At 39.6% G+C, this 13682-nt stretch overlaps 1 protein-coding gene across 3 annotated transcripts in view; it reads left to right on the forward strand.

The window, feature by feature from the left end:
• The window catches only part of LOC120100799 (uncharacterized), a 49032-nt gene that overhangs the window by 22020 nt on the left and 13330 nt on the right, over nt 1–13682 (forward strand). The gene's annotated exons all lie outside the window — the stretch shown is intronic.

Below are 13682 nucleotides of genomic sequence, written 5' to 3' on the forward strand. Positions count from 1 at the left end.
CATGTATAATCCTTGGGCAGTGGTTTAGTCCCTGTAAGCTCTGGTTGGTTGGCATTGTTTTTCTTATGGGGCTGCAAGCCCCTTCAGCTCCTTCAGACCTTTCTCTAATTCCTTCAATGGGGCTCCCATTCTGAGCAGGGGTTTGCTGCTGGCATTTGCCTCTGTATTTGGCATGTTCTGTCTGGGTCTCTCAGGAAAGATCTATATCCAGTTCCTGTCAGCATGTACTTCTTAGTTTCATCGATATTATTTAGTTTTGGAGACTGTATATGTATTGGCCACATGAGGAACAGGCTCTGAATGGCCATTCCTTCGGTCTCTGCTCCAAACATTGCCTCCTTATCCCCTCCTATGGATTTTATTGTTCCCCCTTTAACGAAGGAGTGAAGCATCCACATTTTGATCATCTTTCTTGAGTTTCATGTGGTCTATTCATCTTGGGTAATTCGAGCATTTGGGCTAAGATCTACTTATCAATGAGTGCATACCATGTGTGCTTTTCTGTGATTGGGTTACCTCACTCAGGATGATATTTTCTAGTTCCATCCATCTGTCGATGAATTTCATGAAGTCATTGTTTTTGATAGCTGAGTAGTACTCCATTGTGTAGATGTACCACATTTTCTGGATCCATTCCTCTGTTGAAGGGCATCTGGGTTCTTTCCAGCTTCTGGCTATTATAAATAAGGGTGCTATGAACATAATGGAGCATGTGTCTTTGTTGTATGTTGGAGCATCTTTTGGGTGTATGCCCAGGAGAGGTATAGCTGGGTCCTCAGGTAGTGCAATGTCCAATTTTCTGAGGAACCTTCAGACTGATTTCCAGAGTGGCTGTACCAGTTTGCAATCACACCAACAATGGAGGAGTGTTCCTCTTTCTCCACATCTTCACCAGTATCTGCTGTCATCTGAGTTTTTGATTTTAGCCATTCTGACTGGTGTGAGGTGGGATCTCAAGGTTGTTTTGATTTGCATTCCCCTGACGACTAAGGATGTTGAAGCTTTCTTTGCTTAACTCTGTGCCACATTTTTAATAGTGTTATTTGGTTCTCTGGAGTATAACTTCGTGAGTTCTTTGTATATTTTGGATATTAGCCCTCTATTGGATGTAGGATTGGTAAAGACCTTTTCCCAATCTGTTGGTTGCAGTTTTGTCCTAATGACAATGTCCTTTGCCTTACAGAAGCTTTCCAGCTTTATGATATCCCATTTGTCAATTCTTGATCTTAGAGCATAAGCCACTGGTGTTCTGTTCAGGAAATTTTCTCCAGGGTCCATGTGTTTGAGACTCTTCCCCACTTTTTCTTCTATTAGTTTGCGTGTATCTGGTTTGATGTGGAGGTCCTTGATCCACTTGGACTTACTTTGTACAGGGTGATAAGCATGGATCGATCTGCATTTTTCTACATGTTGACCTCCAATTGAATCAGCACCATTTGTTGAAAATGCTATCTTTTTTCCATTGGATGGTTTTGGCTCCTTTGTCAAAAATCAAGTGACCATAGGTGTGTGGGTTCATTTCTATGTGTTCAATTCTATTCCACTGGTCTATTTGCCTGTCTCTGTACCAATACCATACAGTTTTTTTAAGTCACTATTGCTCTGTAATAATGCTTGAGGTCAGGGATGGTCCTTTTAAGCCAGAAGTCCTTTTATTGTTCAGGATAGTTTTTGCTATCCTGGGTTTTTTGTTATTCCAAGTGAATTTGCAAATTTTTCTATCTCTATGAAGAATAGGAATCTGTAGATTGCTTTTGATAAAATGGCCATTTTTATTATATTAATCCTGCCAACACATGAGCATAGAAGATCTTTCTTTCCATCTTCTGAGATCTTCAATTTCTTTCTTCAGATACTTGAAGTTCTTATAATACAGATCTTTCACTTGCTTGGGTAAACTCACACCAAGGTATTTTATATTATTTGGGACTATTATGAATGGTGTCATTTCCCTAATTTCTTTCTCAGCCTGCTTATCTTTTGTGTAGAGGAAGGCTACTGATTTGTTTGAGTTAATTTTATACCCAGCCACATTGTTGAAGTTGTTTATCAGGCTTAGTTGTTCCATGGTGAAACTTTTGGGATCACTTAAGTATATTATCATATCATCTGCGAATAGTGATATTTTGACTTCCTCCTTTCCAATTTGTATCCCTTTGACCCCCTTTTGTTGTCTGATTGCTCTGGCTAGGACTTTGAGAACTATATTGAATAAGTAGGGAGAGAGTGGGTAGCCTTGTCTAGTCCCTCATTTTAGTGGGATTGCTTCAAGTTTCTCTCCATTTAGTTTGATGCTAGTTACTGGTTTGTTGTATATGACTTCTACTATGTTTAGTTATGGGCCTTGAATTCCTATTCTTTCCAGGACTTTTATCATGAAGGGGTGTTGAATTTTGTCAAATGCTTTCTCAGCATCTAATGAAATGATCATGTGGTTTTCATCTTTGAGTTTGTTAATATAGTGGAATGAAGGTTTTCCATATAGTGAACCATTCCTGCATACCTGGGATGAAGCCTACTTGATCATGACAGATGACTGTTTTTATATGTTCTTGGATTCAGTTTGCAAGAATTTTATTGAGTATTTTTGCATCAATATTCATAAGGGAAATTGGTCTGAAATTCTCTTTCTTTGTTTGATCTTTGTGTGGTTTCGTTATAAGAGTAATTGTGGCTTCATAGAAGGAATTGGATATTGCTCCATCTGTTTCAATTTTGTGGAATAGTTTGGACAGTATTGGTTTGGGGTCTTCTGTGAATATCTGATAGAATTCTGCACTGAACCCATCTGGTCCTGGGCTCTTTTTGGATGGGAAACTTTTAATGACTGCTTCTATTTCTTTAAGAGTTATGGGGTTGTTTAGATGGTTTATCTGTTCCTGATTTAACTTTGGTACCTGCTATCTGTCTAGAAAATTGTCCAATTCCTCCAGATTTTCCAGTTTTGTTGACTATAGGCTTTTGTAGTAGGATCTGATGATTTTTTAAAATTTAATCTGATTTTGTTGTTATGTTTCCCTTTTCATTTCTGATTTTGTTAATTTGGATATACCCTCTGTGCCCTCTGGTTAGTCTGGCTAAGGGTTTATCTATCTTGATTTTCTCAAAGAACCAGCTCCTGGTTTTGTTGATTCTTTGTATAGTTCCTTTTGTTTCTACTTGGTTGATTTCATCCCTGAGTTTGATTATTTCCTGTCTTCTACTCTTCTTGGGTTTATTTATTTCTTTTTGTTCTAGAGCTTTAAGGTGTTCTGTCAAGCTGGTGACATATGCTCTCTCCTGTTTCTTTTTGCTGGCCCTCAGAGCTATGAGTTTCCCTCTTAGTACCACTTGCATTGTGTCCCATAAGTTTGGGAATGTTATTCCTTCATTTTCATTAAATTCTAGGAAGTCTTTAATTTCCTTCTTTATTTCTTCTTTGACCAAGTTGTCAATGAATAGAGCGTTGTTTAACTTCCATTTACATGTGTGCTTTCTGTCATTATTGTTGTTATTGTCTTAGTCCGTGGTGATCTGGTAGAATGCATGAGATTATTTCTATCTTCCTGTACCTGTTGAGGCCTGTTTTGTGACCTATTATATGGTCAATTTAGGACAAGGTACCATGAGGTGCTGAGAAGAAGGTATAACCTTTTGTTTTAGGACGGAATGTTCTACAAATATTCGTTAGATCCATTTGGTTCATAACTTCTGTTAGCTTCTCTATGTCTCTGTTTAATTTCTGTTTCCATGATCTGTCCATTGATGAGAGTGGAGCGTTTTAATCTCCTACTCTTATTGTTTGAGGTACAATGTGTGCTTTGAGCTATTGTAAAGTTTCTTTTATGAATGTAGATGCCTTGCATTTGGAGCATAGATATTTGGGATTGAGAGTTCATCTTGGTGGATTTTTCATTTGATGAATATGAAGCGTCCTTCCTTATCTTTTTTAAATGACTTTTGGTTGAAAGTCAGTTTTATTCAATGTTAGAATGGCAACTCCAGCTTGTTTCTTCGGGCCATTTGCTTGGAAAATTTTTTTTCCTGCCATTTACTCTGAGGTAGTATCTGTCTTTGTTTCTGAGGTGTGTTTCCTGTATGCAGCAAAATGCTGGGTCCTCTGTGCTTACATATCCAGTCTGTCAGTCTATGTCTTTTTATTGGGAGAATATGATAGGTTGATATTGAGAGATATTAAGAAATAGTGATGACTGTTTCCTGTTATTTTTGTTGTCAGAGGTGGAATTATGTTTGTGTGTCTCTCTTCTGGTTTATTTGCAGGAGATTATATTCTTACTTTCTGTATGGTGTAGTTTCTTTCCTTGTGTTAGAGTTTTCCATCTATTATCCTTTGTAGGGCTGGATTTGAAGAAAGATACTGTGTAAATTTGGTTTTGTCATGGAATATCTTGGTTTCTCCATCTATGTTCATTGAGAGTTTTGCTGGATATAATAGTCTGGGCTGGCATTTGTTTTCTCTTAGGGTTTGTATGACATCTGTCCAGGATCTTCTGGCTTTCATAGCCTCTGGTGAGAAGTCTGGTGTAATTCTGATAGGTCTACCTTTATATTGACATTTTTCCCTTACTGCTTTCAATATTCTTTCTTTGTTTTGTGCATTTGGTGTTTTAACTATTATGTGAAGGGAGGGATTTCTCTTCTGGTCCAATCTATTTGGAGTTCTGTAGGCTCCCTGTATGTTTATGGGCATCTCTTTCTTTAGGTGAGGGAAGTTTTCTTCTATAATTTTGTTGAAGATATTTACTGGCCCTTTAAATTGGGAGTCTTCTATACCTATTATCCTTAGGTTTGATCTTCTCATTGTGTCCTGGATTTCCTGTATGTTTTGGGCTAGGAGCCTTTTCTGTTTTACATTATCTTTGACAGTTGTGTCGATGTTTTCTATGCTATATTCTGTCCCTGAGATTCTCTTTTCTATCTCTTGCATTCTGTTGGTGATGCTTGTATCTACGACTCCTTGTCTCTTCCTTAGGTTTTCTACATCCAGGGTTGTCTTTTTCTGTGCTTTCTTTATTGTTTCTATTTCCATTTTTAAATCCGGAATTGTTTTGTTCAATTCCTTCACCTGTTTGGTTGTGTTCTCCTGTATTTCTTTCCGGGATTTTTGTTTCCTCTTTAAGGCCACAACTTGTTTACTTGTGTTTTTCTGCATTTCTTTAAGGGAGTTCTTTATGTCTTTCTTAAACTCCTCCATCATTATTATAAAATGTGATTTTAAATCTAAATCTTGCTTTTCCAGTGTGTTTGGATATCTTGTATTTTCTTTGGTGGGAGGACTGGGCCCTGATGATGCCAAGTAGTCTTAGCTTCTGCTGCTTAGCTTCCTGCACTTGCCTCTAGCCATTGGGTTGTCTCTGGTATTTGCTTGTCTTGCTGTTTCTGAGAGTGACTTGACCCTGCTGTAGGCCTCTGTGTCAGCACTCCTGCAGAACTGTTTCCTGTTTTGTTTCAACCTTTTTCTGTGAACATGTGCTCTGATTTCATGTGTGTTTGTGCTCCTGGATACTGTCTTCCATCTCTAGGCGTGGGCCAGTATTAGAAGTGTCCTGCCCTTGATTGCTCCTAGGTTCCTGCACCCAGGGGTTGGTACTAGGCAATTCCCTCTTGAGTCTGGAATGTGGGCAGAGGGTAGTCTCCTCTGACTTCTCAGGAGTGTTCACACTTCTGGGGGTCCAGCTCTCTCCCCTATGGCATTTGGGTGCAGGTAGCTGGTTGGTTCAGTTCAGTCTTGGGCACAGACCAGAACTGCAGGAACCAGCCACTGACTATTCTTATATTCCTGTGTCAAGAGATACTGTGCAGATTCCCCTTGGACCAGGGATGTGGGCCAACGTGTGCAGAAGTGGCAGTCTGTCCTGCGGTCTCAGGACATATGCTTTTCTGTGTGTTCAGCTCTCTTCCCAACAGGATTTGGGTGCAGGGTACTTGTAAATTTGGTTTTGTCATGGAATATCTTTGTTTCTCTCTCAATGTTAATTGATAGTTTTGCTGGATATAGTAGCCTGGGCTGGCATTTGTGTTCTCTTAGGGTCTGTATGATATCTGTCCAGGATCATCTGGTTTTCATAGTCTGATGAGAAGTTTGGTGTAATCCTGATAGGTCTGCCTTTATATGTTACTTGACCTTTTTCCCTTACTGCTTTTAATATTCTTTCTTTGTTTTGTGCATTTGGTGTTTTAACTATTATGTGATGGGAGGAGTTTCTTTTCTGGTTCAATCTACTTGGAGTTCTGTAGGTTTCTTGTATGTCTATGGACATCTCTTCCTTTAGGTTAGGGAAGTTTTCTTCTATGGTTTTGGTGAAGATATTTACTGGCCCTTTAAATTGGGAGTCTTCACTCTCTTCTATACCTATTATCCTTAGGTTTGATCTTTTCATTGTGTCCTGGATTTCCTGTATGTTTTGGGCTAGGAGCTTTTTCTGTTTTACATTATCTTTGACAGTTGTGTCAATGTTTTCTATGCTATCTTCTGCCCCTGAGATTATCTCTTCTATCTCTTGTATTCTGTAGGTGATGCTCACATCTATGACTCTTGATCTCTTCCCTAGGTTTTCTATCTCCAGGGTTGTCTCCTTTTGTACTTTCTTTATTGTTTCTATTTCCATTTTTAAGTCTCATGGTTTTGTTCATTTTCTTCTCCTGTTTGGTTGTTTTCTCCAGTAGTTCTTTCAGGGATTTTTGTGTTTCCTCTTTAAGGGCTTCTACATGTTTACTTGTGTTGTCCTGTAATTCCTTAAGGGAGTTCTTTATGTCCTTCTTAAACTCCTCCATCATTATTATAAAATGTGATTTTAAATCTAGATCTTGCTTTTCTGGTGTGTTTGGATATTCAGTGTTTGCTTTGGTGGGAGAACTGGGCTCTGATGATGCCATGTAGTCTTGGTTTCTGTTGCTTGTGTTCCTGCGCTTGCCTCTGGCCATCAGGTTGTCTCTGATGTTAGCTGTTCTTGCTGTTTCTAATGGTGGTTTGACCTTCCTGTGGGCCTATGTGTCAGCCCTCCTCTAGACCTATTTTCCTGTTTTCTTTCAGCCAGTTATGGGAACAGAGTGGTCTGCTCTTAGGCATGCAGTCACTCCTGGTGGCTTGCTTTTAGCTCTCCATGATGGCAGCAACTGGAAGGTCCTGCCCTTACTTTTCTTTGATCTCTGTGCACAGGGGGCACAGATTGTGCTAGGCATTTTCCTCTTGAGTCAGGAATGTGACTCTAGGTTCTCAGGATTGTCTACACCTCTGAGGGTTTAGCTCTCCTCTGCCCCCCATGGGATTTGGATGCAGGTTGCTGTTTGACTGGTTCAGTTCAGATCCAGGTGCAGATCTGGACCGTGGTGCTCCTGCAGCTGAGTGCTCCTATATTCCTGTGTCCAGAGGCACTAGGCAGTTTCCTCTTGGACCAGGGATGTGGGCAAACATGGGCAGAAGTGGCAGTCTGTCCTGCATTGCAGTCTTAGGATTTCCCACACTTCTGGGTGTTCAGCTCTCTCACAGGATTTGGGAGCAGGAAACTGTGGGCTGGGATCAGAAAAGTTCGGGCCACAGCCAGAAACTGGAAGTGCCTGTTCTCAGAGGACTTCTGCCATTGTGTGTCCTGAGTCCACTAGGTAGGTCACTTGGAGCAGAAAAGTTGACTTTACCTCTGCTCTCAGGTGTATAGTTACTCCTTGTGACTGGCTTTCAGTTCTCTGTGAGGGCAGCAACAGGAAGGGTCCTGCCCCTGCTGCTTCTAGGTCCCTGAATACTTGCAGTTTAAAGCCTGTCCCATCACAGAACTAATTTCTTTTTCAGTTATGTGATCACTTATACTAACTTGTAAGGCTTGTAAAATATGATTTATACCTGATGTATATCAGGTTCTCTTGCCACTGCAACCCCAGAAAAAGAACTTCTCCAAGTTTTTCTAACATATTAGGTATATAAGTAGTTACTGAACCTTTCATTGCAATTGTTTGATAAGTACCTTAAGATATATCCTTCCAGGCATGATGGTAAACTCCTTTAATCTAGCAATTGGTAGGTAAATTTAGGTGGATCTTTGTGAGTTCAAGGCCACCTCGGTTCATATAGTGAGTTCCAGGACAGCCAGGACTATATAGATAAACTGTGTCTCAGGGTGTATATGCATGTCTGTATGTATATGTATGTGTGTATATGTATCTGTGTGTATGTATGCATATATGTATGTGTTTATGTATGTGTGTGCTTGTATGCATATACACATGTTTATGTATGTGTATATGTGTGTTTGTGTGTATGTATTTATCTATGTACATATATACTGTGTATGCATATATATATATGTGTGTGTGTGTGTGTGTTTGTATGTATATCCTAAAAGGCACAAGATATTATTGATCATCTAAGACTGAGAATTAGCCCAGAAAAAATAAGTATTAAGTTGGATCCGTGAGGTCAGCTATGATTTTGAAATGATATGAGCATCACTGTGTTGTAATTTAATCCCTAATTTGAGGTGTTTAGGGGCTAGAAATAATCTAAACCAGAAGTGGGATCTTGGAGATGTTTAGGGGCTAGAAATAATCTAAATCAGAAGTGGGATCTTGGAGAGCTGGTTAGAACTACATAAAATTCTGAGAATGAAGTCTTGTGGCTGACTCTTTGTGCTTTCTCAAGATGCAGAGTGAGGTCAGACACAAGTGCATGTATAAACACTCCATCCATTGTCACATGATCCTTTCCCTTATCATGTGGTGCTCTAGGCTGTCTTGCTGCATGGATCATATATTAGACAAAGCCCATGGTCTTGATAAACATGGTCTTGAAGAAGGAAAACTTCATCACCTTAAGCCAAACTAAAACCTTTTTTTCATATAGTAGCCTGCTTCTAGCATTTAATTATAGTAATACTCATATACAAAGATGAAGATGTATAGAAATAACAAATTACCTTTGTTAGGTAGATATTTAAAAGTTAAGACTCAACTCTAGTTAATAAAAATATTCTTATTAAGAATATTATAATCTTTTATGCTCATTCTAATGGCGAGTTTTATGTTCACTATTAAAATTCCCAACAGTGATTAGCTGCAGAATTAATCCTTGTGGAGTCTGTAGAGACTGACATTTTTGATATTGTCATTGGAGAATGCTTAGCATTTATTTGCCGAGTGGCCAACTGTACTTCTGGATTTGAGAAAACATTTGCCAAGAGACTCATATGCTAAGAGGCTATGCTAGTATAAAAACACTAATGTCTAAATTACCCCATGTCTTACATAATATAAACTGTTTACAGATCATATGACCTTCACCCCATCTATCCCAATCCCTGCCAACAGAACCATGGTGGGTGACTTCATTTTTCCTGTGGTGACTACCATAGGTCGATGGCATTGCTGTTTATCTTACTATAAAGTCACCACAATGTAATCAATCTAATGTCTAGGATTTAGACAGAGAAAAGGAAAAGAATGAATTAAAACTAATATTGTGAGCTGAAGAGATGACTCGGAGGTTAAGAGCACACACATTGCTCTTGCAGAAGACTAGAGTTCATTTTCTAGCACCCACATTGGAAAGTTCACAATCACCTGTACTTCCAGCCCCAGAGTATCTGATGCCCCATTCTGGCCTCTGTAGCCATTGCATTTATGTGATCAAACTCACATAACGTATTTACATAATTAAAATTAAACCTTTAAAAATTAATAAGAAACCTAAACCAGTGAAATTAGGAGTTCCACCGCAATTCCAATATCGTTTCCACAGGCATGCTTTTAAACAGACTTTAGAACACAATTAATTGAGGCCCTTCTAGTTGCTGTACACACAGAGAGCTGAAACGCAGCCCCCAAGAAGCAACTTCAGGCCTGGGACCAGAGGTAAGACCAACTTTTCTGCACCAAATGACCTGCCTGGTGGAATCAGGACACACAGAGGCAAAATTCCTCTGGGACTGGACACTTCCGGTTTCTAGCTGGAGCCCGAACCTCGCTGATCCTGGCCCACAGTTCCCTACTCTCAAACCCCGTGGGAGAGACAGCTCATCACTCAGACAGGTGGGCACTCCTGAGACTGCAGGGCAGGAGAGACCACCAGTACTGCCCACCCTAGCACACATCCCTGGCCCGAGAGGAAGCTGTATAGGGCCTCTGGAAACAGGAAGATAGGGGCACTCAAGCTGCAGGTCCCTTGCGGTCCAGACACTGTCTAGATCTGAAGGGACCCAGTCAAAGAGCTCCCTGCACCCAAATTCCATGGGAAGGAGAGCTAAACCTTCAGAGGGGCAGACACACCTGGGAAGCCAGAAGAGACTACACTCTACCCACACTTCTGAATCTAGAGCAAAATGTTTAGTGCCGTCTGAGACTCCTGTGCATAGGGACATGAGAAAAGGCAGGGCAGGCCCTTCTGATTGCTGCCCTCATGGAGAGCTGAAATTCAGCCCCCGAGGAGCAACATCAGGCCCGGGACCAGAGGTAAGACCGACTTTTCTGCTCCAAGTTACCTGCCTGGTGAACTCAGGACACAAGGCCACAGGAATAGCTGAAGACCAGTAGACAGGAAAGACTACACCCCTGAAAGCAGAATACTCTGTTCCAAAAACTGTCTGAAAGAAAATAGGAAAACAGATCTACAGCACTCCTGACACACAGGCCTATAGGATGCTCTAGCCAGTGTCAGAAATAGCAGAACAAGGTAACACCAGAGACAAAATGATGGCGAGAAGCAAGTGCAGGAACCCAAGCAACAGAAACCAAGACCACATGGCATCATCGGAGTCCAATTCTCCCACCAAAGCAAACACTGGATATCTAAACACACCAGAAAAGCAAGATCTAGATTTTAAACCACATTTGAACATGATGATGGAGGACGTCAAGAAAGACATAAAGAACTCCCTTAGAGAAACGCAGGAAAACATAAATAAACAAGTAGAAGCCTATAGAGAGTAATCACAAAAATGCCTGAAAGAATTACAGGAAAACACAATCAAACAGGTGAAGGAATTAAAAATGGAATTAGAAGCAATAAAGAAAGCAGAAAGGGAGACAACCCTGGATATAGAAAACCAAAGGAAGAGACAAGGAGCTGTAGATACAAGCATCACCAACAGAATACAAGAGAAGATAGAAGAGATAATCTCAGGGGCAGAAGATTCCATAGAAATCATCGACTCAACTGTCAAAGATAATGTAAAATGGAAAAAGCTACTGGCCCAAAACATACAGGAAATCCAGGACACAATGAGAAGATCAAGCCTAAGGATAATAGGTATAGAAGAGAGTAAAGACACCCAGGTCAAAGGACTAGTAAATATCTTCAACAAAATCATAGAAGAAAACTTTCCTAACCTAAAGAAAGAGATGCCCATAAACATACAAGAAGCCTACAGAACTCCAAATAGATTGGACCAGAAAAGAAACTCCTCCTGTCACATAATAGTCAAAACACCAAATGCACAAAACAAAGAAAGAATATTAAAAGCAGTAAGGGAAAAAGGTCAAGTAACATATAAAGGCAGACCTATCAGAATCACACCAGACTTCTCACCAGAGACTATGAAAGCCAGAAGATCCTGGACTGATGTCATATAGACCTTAAGAGAACACAAGTGCCAGCCCATGTTACTGTATCCAGCAAAACTCTCAATGAACATAAATGAAGAAAGCAAGATATTCCATTAACAAAACCAAATTTACACAATATCTTCCTACACATCCAGCCCCAAAGGATAATAAATGGTAAAACCCAATATAAGGAGGAAAACTACACCCTAGAAAAAGCAAGAAACTAATTGTCTTGCAACAAAACAAAGAGAAGACAAGTACACAAACATAATATCACATCCAAATATAAGCATAACAGGAAGCAATAATCACTATTCCTTAATATCTTTCAACATCAATGGACGCAATTCCCCAATGAAAAGACACAGATTAACAAACTAGATACTCAATGAGGACACAGCATTCTGCTACCTACAGGAAACACACCACAGAGAAAAAGGCAGACACTACCTCAGAGTAAAAGACTGGAAAACAGATTTCCAAGCAAATGGTCTGAAGAAGCAAGCTGGAGTAGAAATTCTAATATCGAATAAAATCGATTTTCAACCAAAAGTCATCAAAAAAGATAAGGAAGGACACTTCATATTCATCAAAGGAAAAATCCACCAAGATGAACTCTCAATCCTAAATGTCTATGCTCCAAATACAAGGGCACCTACATACATAAAAGAAACCTTACTAAAGCTGAAAGCACACATTGCACCTCACATAATAATAGTAGGAGATTTCAACACCCCACTCTCATCAATGGACAGATCATGGAAACAGAAATTAAACAGAGACATAGACAGACTAAGAGAAGTCATGAACCAAATGGACTTAACAGATATTTATAGAACATTCTATCCTAAAACAATAGGATATACCTTCTTCTCACCACCTCATGGTACTTTCTCCAAAATTGACCACATAATCGGTTATAAAACAGGCCTCAACAGATACAGAAAGATAGAAATAATCCCATGAATCCTATCAGAGCACCACAGGCTAAAGCTGGTCTTCAATAACAATAAGGGAAGAACGCCCACATATACATGGAAGTTGAACAATGCTCTACTCAACAATAACCTGGTTAAGGAAGAAATAAAGACAGAAATTAAAGACTTCTTAGAATTTAATGAAAATGAAGGCATAACATACCCAAAGTTATGGGACACAATGAAAGCTGTGCTAAAAGAAAAACCAGAGCTCTGAGTGCCTGCAGAAAGAAACAGGAGAGAGCATATATCAGCAGCTTGACAGCACACCTAAAAGCTCTAGAACAAAAAGAAGCAAATACACACAGGAGGAGTAGAAGACAGGAAATAATAAAACTCAGGGCTGAAATCAAGCAAGTAGGAACAAGAAGGACTATACAAAGAATCAACAGAACCAAAAGTTGGTTCTTTGAGAAAATCAACAAGATAGATAAACCCTTAGCCAGACTAACGAGAGGACACAGAGAGTGTGTCCAAATTAACAAAATCAGAAACGAAAAGGGAGACATAACCACAGAATCAGAGGAAATTCAAAAATTCATCTGATCCTACTACAATAGCCTATATTCAACAAAACTTGAAAATCTGCAGGAAATGGACAATTTCCTAGACAGATACCAGCTTCCGAAGTTAAATCAGGAAAGATAAACCATTTAAACAACCCCATAACTCCTAATGAAATAGAAGCAAACATTAAAGGTCTCCCAACCAAAACGAGCCCAGGTCCAGATGGGTTTAGTGCAGAATTCTATCAGACCTTCATAGAAGACCTCATACCAATACTATCCAAACTATTCCACAAAATTGTAACAGATGGAGCACTACCGAATTCCTTCTATGAAGCCACAATTACTCTTATACCTAAACCACACAAAGACCCAACAAAGAAAGAGAACTTCAGACCAATTTCCCTTATGAATATCGATGCAAAAATACTCAATAGAATTCTGGCAAACTGAATCCAAGAGCACATCAAAACAATCATCCATCATGATCAAGTATGCTTTATCCCAGGGATGCAGGGTTGGTTTAATATACCATCAGCATAATCACTATATAAACAAACTGAAAGATAAAAACCACATGATCATTTCATTAGATGGTGAGAAAGCTTTGACAAAATTCAACACCCCTTCATGATAAAAGTCCTGGAAAGAATAGGAATTCAAGGCCCAT

The sequence above is a fragment of the Rattus norvegicus genome, chromosome 2, assembly GCF_036323735.1.
Source record: "Rattus norvegicus strain BN/NHsdMcwi chromosome 2, GRCr8, whole genome shotgun sequence".
NCBI classification, from domain to species: Eukaryota; Metazoa; Chordata; class Mammalia; order Rodentia; family Muridae; genus Rattus; species Rattus norvegicus.